This window comes from Coregonus clupeaformis, chromosome 33 (assembly GCF_020615455.1).
Source record: "Coregonus clupeaformis isolate EN_2021a chromosome 33, ASM2061545v1, whole genome shotgun sequence".
NCBI lineage: Eukaryota > Metazoa > Chordata > Actinopteri > Salmoniformes > Salmonidae > Coregonus > Coregonus clupeaformis.
The window spans coordinates 35,159,939-35,175,440 of record NC_059224.1 but is presented as its reverse complement, the minus strand read 5'-3'; the positions used below and the strand labels follow the sequence as shown (position 1 = coordinate 35,175,440).

At 41.2% G+C, this 15,502-nt stretch overlaps 1 protein-coding gene across 1 annotated transcript in view; it reads right to left on the bottom strand.

Annotated features, from left to right (window-relative positions):
- LOC121549065 (rho guanine nucleotide exchange factor TIAM2) overlaps positions 1-11,127 on the bottom strand; it is a 63,341-nt gene extending 52,214 nt beyond the window's left edge. The window contains exon 1 of the mRNA XM_041860882.2: positions 10,927-11,127. The gene's annotated coding sequence lies outside the window, so the exon portion shown is untranslated. The remainder of the gene's footprint in view (positions 1-10,926) is intronic.
- Positions 11,128-15,502: the final 4,375 nt, after the last annotated feature.

Here is a 15,502-nt window from a genome sequence, read left to right as displayed (position 1 = left end):
CACTGAGGAATAGAACAATTAACATGTTTGATGGGGTCAGTCAACTTGACACTAATTTCAGAGATGGGAACAAACCTCCTTGGCCCATCTGTGGTCTGGTCTGGTCTGGGCAAGCGGCTGCCTTGTTAAGAGTGGGTTACAGCGCTGCGGCTGGACCAGATTCGATTCTGTTCTAATGCCACACATGCACGCACACAAAAAAAGAATGAATACACGGGTGCAATGGACCCTCATTATCCCAAATGGGAAATTGATAAGATTTGCTGTGAAATGGCATCGTGGAGAGACCCTAATGCGAGCCATGAGTTTTCAGTGTGGCTGGAGGATGGAGGACTGTGGTACGTATCGCAGGCTGTTTTTACAGCCCAGTCAGGAAAAAAACTTTACCCCTTAACGAAACCCCCCCCATCCCCTCGTTCCCCTCTCTCCCCCATTCAGGTCTCCAGCAAAGCCAGTGGGCCCAGTGGTGGAGACCATGGAGACAGAGGATGACCTAAATTACAGCTGTGGGCCACAAAGTAATCCACATTATCATGAGTTATAAGTAGGTGATTTCATCTTTCCTGGAAATAATGTATATATGTGTGAGGGACCTGTGGCAATCCATGTCTATGTTTTGGAAATTCAGATTAGCTAAGCGTGCTTTAGGCATAGACTTTATGTCTCATAGTTGAGAGAGAGTGCATATTAATGTCTCATAGTTGAGAGAGAGTGAACTACACTGAGTGTACAAAACATTAGGAACACCTGCTCTTTCTTTTTTTTTTTTTTGTCATTTAGCAGACGCTCTTATCCAGAGCGACTTACAGGAGCAATTAGGGTTAAGTGCCTTGCTCAAGGGCACATCGACAGATTTTTCACCTAGTCGGCTCGGGGATTAGAACCAGCGACCTTTCGGTTACTGGCACAACGCTCTTACCCACTAAGCTACCTGCCGCCCTATGACATAGACTGACTAGGTGAATCCAGGTGAAAGCTATGATCCCTTATTCATGTCACTTGTTAAATCCACTTCAATCAGTGTAGATGAAGGGGAGGAGACAGATAAAACATATATTTTTAAGCCTTGTTGACATGGATTATGTATGATGTGTGCCATTCAGAGGGTGAATGGGCAAGACAAAATATTTAAGTGCCTTTGAACGGTGTATGGTAGTAGGTGCCAAGCGCACAGGTTTGAGTGTGTCAAGAACTACAACGCTGCTGGGTTTTTTACGCTCAACAGTTTCCGGTGTGTATCAAGAATGGTCCACCACCCAAAGGACATCCAGACAACTTGACACAACTGTGTGAAGCATTGGAGTCAACATGGGCCAACATCCCTGTGGAATGCTTTCGACACCTTGTAGAGTCCATGCCCCGATGAATTGAGGCTGTTCTGAGGGCAAAAGGGAGTGCAACTTCAATATTAGGAAGGTGTTCTTAATGTTTTGTACACTCAGTGTATATCGCCACCAACTGCATGACAACATACAGATAGATGCCAAAATAAAGGAAACACTTGAGTAAATGAGGAATACTAAGTATATTGAAAGAAGCCCACTGGGCAAAAACTGGTTGAATCAACGTTGTTTCCACGTCATTTCAACCCACGAAATCTATGTGATGACGTTGAATCAACATGGAAAACTGATTGGATTTGCAAAAAGTCATCAATGTAAGGGCATTTCCTCTTTTTTTTACCCAATGTTTAACATAAAGTAAATCCAATGACATGGTGTATTTTTTTGTTGATTTTACGTTGATTTCACATTAGTTGACAACTCAACCAAATGTAAATCAAAACTAGACATTGAACTGACGTCTGTGCCCAGTGGGAGGTGCTTCCACACAGGTGTGGTTCCTGAGTTTATTTTTTATTATTTTTTTATTTCACCTTTATTTAACCAGGTAAACCAGTTGAGAACAAGTTCTCATTTACAACTGCGACCTGGCCAAGATAAAGCAAAGCAGTGCGATAAAAACAACAACACAGAGTTACATATGGGGTAAAACAAAACAAAGTCAAAAATACAACAGAAATACATATATATACAGTGTGTGCAAATGTAGCAAGTTATGGAGGTAAGGCAATAAATAGGCTATAGTGCAAAATAATTACAATTAGTATTAACACTGGAATGATAAAGCAATCCATAATAAAGCAATTAACATTCCATCATGCTTAGGGTCATGCATAAAAATGCCCAGTTTGCAATTATTATGGCTACCATGGCTAGAAGAAGAGATCAGTTACTTTGAAAGCGGGGTCTCAAAGGAGAAAAGGGGGTTTAAAGGGTGTGTGTGTGTGTGTGTGCGTGTGTTTGTGTGTATGTCTCAGTCACCAGATCTCAACCCAATTGAACACTTATGGGAGATTCTGGAGCGGCGCCTGAGACAGCATTTTCCCCCACCATCAACAAAACACCAAATGATGGAATTTCTTGTGGAAGAATTGTCCCCCCAACAAAGACACTTTATGTTGGTGTTTCCTTTATTTTGGCAGTTACCTGTAGCTTGAAGCGCTTCAGAATATGCAGCCATAGTAACAGAATCTCAGATTGGCTGTTACACATTAAAGGATAATATGTTGAAGTGAGAGAGCAATTACGTATGACTAATTCATATTAGGGTCCTTTAAAGTCTGGCTCTTAGTTGCTGTCAGAGATTCCCCACTAGGCTAATGCCAGCCTCTGAAATGACTTCAAACACTGAAACACTCCATTCAGATGTTTTCACAGCAACTCGCTTTTCTACGACGTCTGAACAAAAAAATGGAGGGTGTTTTGCCAATAACAGTATTTGCCTTGTTTCATTTGGGTTAAGGTATGCTCTCCGACAGCACCCTTCCCTTCCTCTCAATGTTGACTTCCAGCATCATATACTCTATGACACTCAATGGGTTCGTTGGTTCCCAAAATGTGGGCTTTTTCACCTACCTAGAGCCAGACACGTGCCTTTGGCATAGCCAGCACAATAGAGCAACGCTCCACATTACATTTACATTTTACATTTGAGTCATTTAGCAGACGCTCTTATCCAGAGCGACTTACAGTTAGTGAGTGCATACATTTTTCATACTAGTCTCAATTTATATCAACATTGGTTATCAACATTGGGTGGAACATCTTGTCCGTGATATTAACAACAAGATAATGAACAACCTTTGTTCTTCTATCCAGATGACTCCCCAAGAGAAATGATAGATTTATATTACTATCGCTGTCTGATTTTGATCTTAATGTAAACAATCTAATATTTTGTTTTAATGTTTTATTATTCATTCCAATGTCCGACCTCTTCGAGGTCAACAATAAACTCTTTATTATGAAGAAAATGTGAATCCAATTATGTTTATTGGCCAGGGGCATTTTAATAGTATAATAGTTCTGCCTGCCATAATTGAGTTTTACATGAGTGAAATAAGATGGTATCAGGGCTGCTCTCGTGCCTTATAATACCCCATGTATAATGGGTCTCCATTGTGGGATTACAAGGCCTCTTCATGCTCGGTACACCCAGTGTTAATGTTGTGCGCAAGAGGACTTAGCGAAAACAACAAAACCCAGGACAGCTAAGCCTATATCGCATTCTTCCATCGTAAAAAAGTGCCGGCTTGCATGAGAAAATATGCGTTAATTGGGTAGAAAATCCACCGCACATTCCACACGGCAGCAGTTCAGATAGCTGAACACAGAGGACCCTTCTTCTGCACCGGGCCCACAAAAGACATCAAGGCACTTCACCACTAGATCTGGGCTGGATGAGGCTGCTGGGCTACGTGCCCGTGCTGACTACCACTGGAAAAATGTACCCACTACCCAAGGACTTCACCTGTTGATGGAGCTTATCGTCTTTATATGTATCACTCAAAGTCATCTCTGAGAAGGCGCTCTTAGGAGCTCTCACATAGGAGAACTTCCAAGAACATATACAGTGCTTTCGGAAAGTATTCAGACCCCTTCACTTTTTCCACATTTTGTTACGTTATGGCCTTATTCTAAAATGGATTAAATACTTTTTTTTCCCTCATCAATCAACACACAATACCCCATAATGACAAAGCAAAAACTGTTTTTTAGAAATGTTTGCAAATGTATTAAAAATTAAAACAGAAATACCTTATTCACATAAGTATTCAGACCCTTTGCTATGAGACTCGAAATTGAGCTCAGGTGCTCTGCTTCCATTGAGATGTTTCTACAACTTGATTGGAGTCCACCTGTGGTAAATTCAATTGATTGGATATGATTTGGAAAGGCACACACCTGTCTATTTAACTGAATAAAACTGAATTTGGTATGGGATATTTCAAAAAACAAAGAAACTATTAACAACTAATTATTTGTATATGTAATGCTAATGCTCAAAATCATCTGCAATCATCTTCTCCTCATCAACCATATGTCAGATTGCCTTCCGGATTTGGTATATAGACTCAATGAATTAGACTCTAATGAATTTGAGGAAAAATAGTTGCTTCATTCAAAGTCGGCCATGCTACACCAATAGATGGCACCATATCACACCAGGGCTATACGAACTGAACCGATGGACATGGGATTTACGAACTGAACTGATGGACATGGGGCTATACGAACTGAACCGATGCACATGGGGCAATGAAATTTGGTATGTAAACCTTATGTACACTGAGTACACCCCCTTTTGCCCTCAGAACAGCCTCAATTCGTCAGGGCGTGGACTTTAAAAGGTGTCGAACGCGTTCCACAGGGATGCTGGCCCATGTTGACACCAAAGCTTCCCACAGTTGTGTCAAGTTGGCTGGATGTCCTTTGGGTGGTGGACCATTCTTGATACACACGGGAAACTGTTGAGAGTGAAAAACCCAGCAGTGTTGCAGTTCTTGACCTACTCAAACCGGTGCACCTGCCACCTACTACCATACCCCGTTCAAAGGCACTTAAATATTTTGTCTTGCCCATTCACCCTCTGTATGGCACACACAGAATCCATGTCTCAAGGCTTAAAAATCCTTCTTTAATCTGTCTCCTCCCCTTCATCTACACTGATTGAAGTGGATTTAACAGGTGACATCAATGAGGGATCATAGCTTTCACCTGGATTCTCCTGGTCAGTCTATGTCATGGAAAATGTTTTGTACACTCAGTGTATACAGTGAGTGAAAAAAGTATTTGATCCCCTGCTGATTTTGTACATTTGCCCACTGACAAAGAAATTATCAGTCTATAATTTTAATGGTAGGTTTATTTGAACAGTGAGAGACAGAATAACAACAAAAAAATCCAGAAAAACGCATGTCAAAAATGTTATAAATTGATTTGCATTTTAATGAGGGAAATAAGTATTTGACCCCTCTGCAAAACATGACTTAGTACTTGGTGGCAAAACCCTTGTTGGCAATCACAGAGGTCAGACGTTTCTTGTAGTTGGCCACCAGGTTTGGATTTTGTCCCACTCCTCTTTGCAGATCTTCTCCAAGTCATTAAGGTTTCGAGGCTAACATTTGGCAACTCGAACCTTCAGCTCCCTCCACAGATTTTCTATGGGATTAAGGTCTGGAGACTGGCTAGGCCACTCCAGGACCTTAATGTGCTTCTTCTTGAGCCACTCCTTTGTTGCCTTGGCCGTGTGTTTTGGGTCATTGTCATGCTGGAATACCCATCCACGACCCATTTTCAATGCCCTGGCTGAGGGAAGGAGGTTCTCACCCAAGATTTGACGGTACATGGCCCCGTCCATCGTCCCTTTGATGCGGTGAAGTTGTCCTGTCCCCTTAGCAGAAAAACACCCCCAAAGCATAATGTTTCCACCTCCATGTTTGACAGTGGGGATGGTGTTCTTGGGGTCATAGGCAGCATTCCTCCTCCTCCAAACACATGAGTTGAGTTGATGCCAAAGAGCTCCATTTTGGTCTCATTTGACAACAACACTTTCACCCAGTTCTCCTCTGAATCATTCAGATGTTCATTGGCAAACTTCAGATGGGCATGTATATGTGCTTTCTTGAGCAGGGGGACCTTGCGGGCGCTGCAGGATTTCAGTCCTTCACGGCGTAGTGTGTTACCAATTGTTTTCTTGGTGACTATGGTCCCAGCTGCCTTGAGATCATTGACAAGATCCTCCCGTGTAGTTCTGGGCTGATTCCTCACCGTTCTCATGATCATTGCAACTCCACAAGGTGAGATCTTGCATGGAGCCCCAGGCCGAGGGAGATTGACAGTTATTTTGTGTTTCTTCCATTTGCGAATAATTGCACCAACTGTTGTCACCTTCTCACCAAGCTGCTTGGCGATGGTCTTGTAGCCCATTCCACCCTTGTGTAGGTCTACAATCTTGTCCCTGACATCCTTGGAGAGCTCTTTGGTCTTGGCCATGGTGGAGAGTTTGGAATCTGATTGATTGATTGCTTCTGTGGACAGGTGTCTTTTATACAGGTAACAAACTGAGATTAGCAGCACTCCCTTTAAGAGTGTGCTCCTAATCTCAGCTCGTTACCTGTATAAAAGACACCTGGGAGCCAGAAATCTCTCATTGAGAGGGGGTCAAATACTTATTTCCCTCATTAAAATGCAAATCAATTTAAAACATTTTTGACATGCGTTTTTCAGGATTTTTTTGTTGTTATTCTGTCTCTCACTGTTCAAATAAACCTACCATTAAACTTATAGACAGATCATTTCTTTGTCAGTGGGCAAACGTACAAAATCAGCAGGGGATCAAATACTTTTTTCCCTCACTGTATGTCCTTAGAAGCTGTGTGAATAAAAAGTAACTGCAACCTTAGATGGCTGCACCAGACCAGTTGATGGTACTATAGATGTCATTGGCACCAGTGGCACCATAGTATACTAGAGCAATACCTATTGATCAAGAGTACTTTGTATCATGCAAATGATTGTCAGATTTAAATAATGCAGATTAACAATGTGAAATATTGTGAGTATCTGTATAATCTCATATTGTTGCCCTATTATGTGGTCTGAACATAGTGGAAAGTGCATATTGTATTCAGGAAAATTTGAAACCAGAGGTTCTGCCACTTGCGCAGTCAGCGTATTACAGCTGTGAGTGTATTGAAGTATTTTGGAATGCTAAAGTGGAGTGTACAAACTGAGATTTAAATAATTTAGACAAACAGATTTAGACAAAATAAATCCCAGAATTCAAAGATGACTGCAATATACTATACACTAACGCTGAAAATATTTAACAAATCATAGACCCCATAATTGGTATATAAACTAAATACATTAAGTAATGGCTTTAAGAATGATTACCTGCTGCATTCAAAGATAACCAACCTACAGAACTAGACTAAACTTCACTTGCGTCACACTTGTGACATTGAGAGATAAACTTGCAGTGATGGAAAAAGTACCCAATTGCCATACTTGAGTAAAAGTAAAGATACCTTAACAGAAAATGACTCAAGTAAAAGTGAAAGTCAACCAGTAAAATACTACTTGAGTAAAAGTCTAAAAGTATTTGATTAAATATACTTAAGTATCAAAAGTAAATGTAATTTCAAAAATATACTTAAGTATCAAAAGTAAAAGTAAAAGTATAAATAATTAAAAATTCCTTATATTAGGCAAACAGACGGCACGATTTTCTTGTTTTTTTTATTTAGCCAGGGCACACTCAGACATAATTTACAAACTAAGCATTTGTGTTTAGTGAGTCCGTCAGATCAAAGGCGGTAGGGATGAGCAGGGATGTTCTCTTGATAAGTGTGTGAATTGGACAAGTGTGTGAATTGGACAATTTTCCATTCAAAATGTAACGAGTACTTTTGGGTGTCAGGGAAAATGTATGGAGTAAAAAGTACATTATTTTCTTTAGGAATGTAGTGGAGTAAAAGTAAAAGTTGTCAAAAATATAAATAGTAAAGTAAAGTACAGATACCCAAAAAAACTACTTAAGTAGTACTTGACAGTATTTTTACTTAAGTACTTTACACCACTGTAAACATGGTAATGCTTTCACTGATTTCTGATAAAGGAAGATAGTTCCTACATGATAGAGTGCTTGATTTGTTATCCAACTGATCTTGTGTCCTTTCTCTTATTCTGTGAACCCCATTCATTGCTGCTCACAGCTATATTCAATTTAATTACATTGACTGATGGGGAATAATATTTGATTCAAGACTGAACTGTGTTACTCACAGACCTCTGTTTGTTCTGTCCATCCTCTCCCAGCCACAACATCTCTCTTCATTAATTATATTGCTGACAAAGGCACCTGCTATCCTTTTACTGTATACGCCATCCACTTAACCATTCACATTCACACAACATGTGCACTTTCATATGATGACAAGGCAATTAAGATGCTTGTTGCTTGCCACCCTCTTCTCTTTTACTGATTTATGAAGAAAGAAATTCAGCAGGAAATTCACCTCATGTTGGCCGTAAAACCGTCTCTTTCTTTTCAGCCTCTTATTAGTGGCTGGAATACCCCCACCCCCTAATGTGGCTTTGTTGTGCTGCAGCTGAGAGTGTGTGGGGCTTGGGCAGACGACAGAGCACACAAAAGGCCCACTGGAGTCCTGGAGAGTGGCGGTAGGCAGAGCAAACACAGCACACCGCCACATGATGGAAGGCTGGGGCATGCTGCCGACCGACGGGCACAAAGAGAGCACTGTCGTGGAAACCCAAGCCGGTAGTAACTAACCACTCCACTGCCTTGGCTTTATCCATCTGTTGGAAGTTCGGAACTGCATCTGCACACACACATGGTCTATTATTTGGGATGCTGCTAGCCACACTATAGGGTACAGCGTTTAGATTAGAGGGTAGACTTTTTAGAGGCTATTGTTCTTTGGAAATAATGTGTATAATAATGTGGATTTATCAAGGATAGATGTTGAGAAAATAAATTGTGCTTATGAATAATGATTTTGTACTAAGGAGTCTGGTGCCAGCTCTACTTTACTAAAGCAAATTTGCCTTAGCGAATTGGTTGATGTTATCTCCTGATTGCAGCCAATTGGACCCAGTGTTTGACTTCAATTGAGCGTGAGCACAGGCCATTTACATCTGGTTATCTGGAAGCATACCTGGCTGGCCCAGTGTTGGCCAGGTCTGGCTAATGACGTTGGTTGGTTGGTTCACCTGATTATTGTTGTAAGATTGTAAGCATATGTCGGTCTAGCATAGCTGTTGGAATGTTGCACGAGTCCAATATCCTCCACTTTGATTGGTGTCCAATACATTGGACTGGCTCTTTGTTTGCTTTGGGCTGATCCGTTTTTCTGACTGGGCTCAGCTGTCAGCAAGGGACCAGTGAGTAAACAGTTCAGTTTCCAACTTCTAGTGTGTCAGAGAACGCAATACTTCTAAAAAAAAAAAAAAAATACAACTTTGGGGGGCCAAACAAAATCAGTTGCGGGTCGGTTTTGGCCCACGGGCCACCTGTTACCGACCCCTGACTTATGGCAATGATTGTTGTTGTGCAAAGATTTGACCTCTCTGGCTCTTTTGTGTTATGTCCGCTTTCTTCTACTATACCAAATAAATATTATGATGAAACTTGACCCAAAGGCAAGGAGTTTCTCTGCAACTAGGATAGCTTGAACCACAAGTCATCCAACATTCTTTCAAGAGGTTTGTTTTCATGTGGTCCAACGAAATAAGGTTGGACAATGGCCATACTGTTCAATTACACTGTTCCGTATTGCCCTTACCGCAGAGGGTCACACATGATAACTTGCTCTTTTTTGCTCATTTGACAGCAGTCTTTGCACTCTATGTCCAAGAGGTCACCACCTCAATGGCCATTTGGTCAATGGCCAGCTATTACAATGGCCAGCTATTCAGCTCCATGAAGCATCTTTGTGAGTTTGCATATCAAACCTGTTTGACATTTTAGATAAACTGACTGACCTATAAAAAATGTCTTTGTTCCCACCACATCACAACGTTATGTAGATGCATTAGTCATTAATCATTCCTGTCTTGTACTCTTAAAGGTTACATGCACAATGAGAGTTTTATAGTTGAGTAGGAGGAGGTGCACCTTCAGTGAAGACTTAGTTCCCCATATTTTTCCTAATGACTTAACAACATTGTTTTGGAGCAAGTTAATGAATAATGGGCTGAATGGTTTGTTGGTTTCTAAACCTGGCTTCATGCTCCTATGTTTTGCTAATGAGATAAAGGGTACGTTACTAGTATCGGACTTTTAAGTGTCATTGAAATGCAATGTTAACCTTTGGCACAGTTTGTAAGTATCTTTTTAATGAGCATAAACTATCTAAGTACAGTTGTAATGGCATCTTAACTGATCATGTTTTTTCCATATGCCATTCAGAAAAATAAATAAGACTGTTAAGACTCATTGGACACTATTTTAAGAGCCACCGTTATTCATAGTCTTGGTTTGGCCCCTATAATTGCATCCAGATCACCCACCAGTGGCCGCTATGTCCTATGCTCTGCTCTCTCTCTGTTCAAACACAAGATACAACTAGGCCTACAATAGCCATCATGTCGGAATTAATATAAAAGTGCTACCCAATAATCTTCAATTTTCTCACCGTTATATAACCATTTTATGTTTCTCACCACGTATTTAACAGTAAGGCAACTTTAATCAATGAATCCTTCCATCCATGATATCTCCTGAAACAGCTGTCAAGTGAAGCTTACAACAGAAACAGTCACGTGCATAAACCAAGCGCGCACTGTTTGTGACCTCACCCCACGGTGAAGTTGCTCAAAGAGTAAAAACTTCCAGGAAAGGATTTACGTTTAATTTGAACACCTTCATTTGATCCACAAACGTGAGAGGATGACTCATTTCTGGATAATATGAGTCGATCAGTGAGAAAAACAAAAAGAGCAGGCCTAACCAAGGTGTCCGAAAACACATTTTCCAGAAGCAAAAATAACATTTTTACCTGATAAATGTTTCTATGCTGAAACAATATAATCACAATTTACCAATATTTCAACTCACCTGTTTTTAACCCACGGGAAGTTCGAAGGTTGTTTAGCATTGCAATTACTCCATCATTTCTTCAATCATTTAAGATATTCAAATTATACAAAACTTTGCTGGAGTCCCAATCAACAAAACTCTGACTGTTCGATCTTAACAACTCCCGGATATTAAAATGTTGTCGAAGCAATGAACAGTATAGCCTATCATATTATTCAACAAATGTACAGTATTATGCTCATCAATACATTGAGGGCGCAGTAGGCTTCCTCAAGTAGCTGTATCGGTGGAAACCACACCCCCGTCGTTCTGACCGGACAGACGCATCTCGTCATACATCTAGAGAGAACAGGCATTACATAATGCATTTTCACACGAATTGTAACATTGACAACATATAGTTTCTCAAATTCACGTATGCTATGCCTCATTCTTCATCCTTCTACAAGACAATAGAGACTTTATGGATCCCTGTTCCCATAAATGGTTATAGTTGAATAATTGTATTTCTTTAGACAGTAATAAGGATTTGAGGACACTGTAATGTTAAGTGTGACCAAGTCAAGTGGACCCTAGAACTGAACTCCCAAATCAATTCAAGTGTTACATAGGGATGTATTCATTTGGGTTGGTCCTGGCTAAGAAAAGCAGGGGAATTCCACACTAGCCTTGTAAACACAAATTAAGTCATGAACTGTTCTGTAATCTGCTAACCAGAGAAGCCTGATCTAAATTAGGGTTTGCTCCTCTCAACAGTCCCTTTCAACAATGCACACACAAAGACGGCAACTAGAACCATTCTGGGTACACACTTTGAACGGTCATTTCATTGATTTCCACTAATCAAGGACGAGATTTTTTCCATCAAGTGGAGTGAGGGAATAGATGGAACCATGATTGATGACTCAAAACAGAGGGCTGGAATTTGTAATGCTGTTTTTATTGGCAGTGTACTGTATAAGTGAATGTTTTCATGTTTGCTTCATGCATTTTTCTATGTCTATCTTCCCATAGGTACAACAACACTCCATATATCTGTTCGCTACCTGCTTGACATCGTGCCAGCCTCCTCTCCTCTCCGCCTCCCCCCCCTCCAGTCCTCACAAACCGCTCTGTTCACCTGGCTAGGCTGTGAAATTAAACCCTGTGGGTAGGTGTAAACCTGGACTCACGTTTCCCATTTACAGTGGAGTTCTCCGGGGCAAGGTGAGTGGTGGTGAGAGGTGACAGGCTGGGCATGGAACCAGACAGAGACTGCGTTCCCAAATGGCACCCTATATAGTGCACTACTTTTTACCAGGGCCCATAGGGACTAGGGGGCCAATTGGGACACAGTCAGAGTGGGGTTGGTTCACTCATGAGTGGGCTACTTATCCTCACTGATCCCATCTCAGCACAGAATATAAAAGCCCTAAGGATAGAGAATTTACAGTTACTATCTACTGTGACTTGGTTCATCAGTCCCTGTAGTCCTTGTTTTAAAGAAACCACCCAAGTTGAAACATCTTATATCTGGTGTTTGCTGGATCCAGTTCACCGCTTTGGTCTTTCGACCTTCAACACGGTTGTCATTGTCAAGGATGTCATCATTTCCAGCCTAAGGGAAGGTCCCCTCATCTCTGTTCAAGCTTTCAAATCCACACACACAGCCACATGTATTATATTTCAGTACATAGCTTCCAAGTAAGCCACAGGGCCTGATACAGTCTAGCTATCATTGGAGCTGGCTTTGCTTTTATTGTCTGTACCCCACAGAGACCTGAGCATAGCTTCTAACTGTCTAACACCATAACCTTGTTTTAATGGCATGACAAACACTCATACGATGTAATCATTGCCACAGGGCATTTAGACACAAGGCCCAAAAAAGGATGAGAAAATGTAATCATATAAAGATATAGAACCAGTGAGAGAGGAGCCTGTTCGACTCACAGGGGATCTGGACTGCCCGTCGGCAGCACTGTCAGCATTTAGGAACAATCAACATTAATATTCCTATGGTTGCGTCCCAAATGGCACCCTATTCACTATGTAGTGCACCCATAGGCTTTGGTCAAATTTGGTGCACCATATAGGGAATAGGGTGCTATTTGGACGCACTCTGTGTGTCCATTTACGCAGAAACATCATCACTGCTGATATTGACTGAGGGGATGAGGACAGATTGAGGAGGTCCCTCTGGGGAAACTGACTGTAGTTTAGCCCAGGCGGCTAGGCAGATCTTGGGAAGTGCTTTTCCTCATGGATGTTTTTCATACATTTGCATGTGATTATCTGCATTTGCATTCAAGACTGGTTGGTTGAGCTAGAGGGAAGGGTGAGGCTGTGGCCTTTGGGATGAGCGTGTCTAGACTGTCCTATAGTCATTGTTGACTTTATCATGATGAACATACTGTATCTGTGTGGCAAGCCGAAACTCATAACACAGCCTGACAAATCATCTTCCAAGAAAATCAAATTTCCTGTGACAAAATGATGTCTGGAATGTTGTTGTTTTGAGGTTGTTCAAAGTAGTAAACAATGCATCTAGAGCATAAGAATTAACCATCCCTTTGTTGCTCCTTCACTGCGGATTGCAGTGAGAGAGAAAAATAGCTGGTCTGACCCTACACGGAGCACAAGACTACACCACAGACATCCTTAGGAATGTGTGGCATTGTCATCTGAGCAACTCCAAGTCTGATTCTGAATCAACTCAAAGAAGACTAACTGAGCCCATATCCGCAAAGCATCTCAGAGTTAGTGGTGATCTAGGATCAGGTCCCCCCTGTCCATATAAGTGGTGATCTAGGATCAGGTCCCCCCTGTCCATATAAGTGGTGATCTAGGATCAGGTCCCCCCTGTCCATATAAGTGGTGATCTAGGATCAGGTCCCCCCTGTCCATATAAGTGGTGATCTAGGATCAGGTCCCCCCTGTCCATATCATCTGTTCATAGATCCACACTTCTGAGACTCTTTGTGAATAGGGCCCTGATTTTAGGTAATTTAGAGAATAGTCTTTATTACGAGCTTCAATTCACACAGTGATGGTACTGTGGACATAGAGGTCAAGAGATTAATCTGTTTCCAAAATACATACATGAACATAACCTACAGAGGGCGGCAGGTAGCTTAGTGGCAGGTAGCTTAGTGGTTAAGAGCGTTGTGCCAGTAACCGAAAGGTCGCTGGTTCTAATCCCTGAGCTGACTAGGTGAAAAATCTGTCGATGTGCCCTTGAGCAAGGCACTTAACCCTAATTGCTCCTGTAAGTCGCTCTGGATAAGAGCGTCTGCTAAAAAAAAAAAAAAAAAAACAACGACTAAGAAATAGCCCTTCTTGTACCAACCTCATGTTAACCTAGGACATTCTTCGGGATGGACACATGCCAATACAAATAGCTGATGTTTTCCTCACATTATCATGGTTATGTAGATTACTAGGGCCCACATCTCTCTCACACAGTGTATCATTTCATTTTCATTACATTTATTGTTCAAGGCTGTTTACTCATTCCAAAGAGCCCAATAACATTGACATAATGCGATAACTCTAGGGAAAGGAATTTTATCCGGCTGTTGATTGTCAACCATGATATAGAATAATGTTTATTTGGATTGTTAAACCGTATGTCGTTAATTTAACTTAATCTAATGTGCCAGTGTATGATGTATACCCCATCACCACCAGTGTGTGTGTGTGTGACTGAGCACCTCAGATACAGATTAATGAATGGAACAACATTAAAGTTGCTGTTGACATTGCTCTCTGTACACTTGAGTGGAGAAGGTCTGAGTCTGCTAAATATGCATATAGCCCAGGGATTCACAGGACATTGCTAAATCTATTCATGCAGAAAACTGCTTTGGAAACAGGCAGCCATGCACCCAAATCCTCTCATGATTAAATCATTTTGAGACCATTTCCATATGTTTGTTACCGTTCCATTGATTCCATTCCAGCCATTACAATGAGCCCGTCCTCCTATAGCTTCTCCCACCAGCCTCCACTGCATTTTACAGTTGTAAGAAAGTGTGGATAGTTGGATATGAATAGGCTGTGTTAACTCCTCTGGCCCCAACAATAGCAAATGTGGCTACTCTGGTCTTGGCAGGTGCGCTCTAGCCAGCAGCTTGCAGATAGGCCTACAGTGCAGTAGGCTGTAGTGGTAGGCTAGTCTACATGAGATTATTATTGATAAGAGCGAGAATATGTTTATTTGTCAAATGGCAGTCAAGCATCAATCATCATGTCACCAGAATAAGTGAAGTTCATCATAATTTATTTCATCTGTAGCCTAATAAACTCCATGGTTTCCAGAGTCGAAGTGGGAGGACCACACACACACCATATCATTGTGTGAATCCACGTTTATTTCGATATCATGGTTATTATATCAATATTTGCGCATAAAGGAGTTTCCACCACCATTTCTTGCATAATTAATTTGACCAACAAAAAGATCGCACCAGGTCAAACGAACAAATGATGTGTCGGGCGTTTATACAATTGTACTGAAACGATCCGTTCCCCTCGCAGCTGTCATGATTTTTTTTTATACGGTATGACTTTACGCGTACAAATTGTGGATGGAAACGTGGTTTGTGTTTCTAAC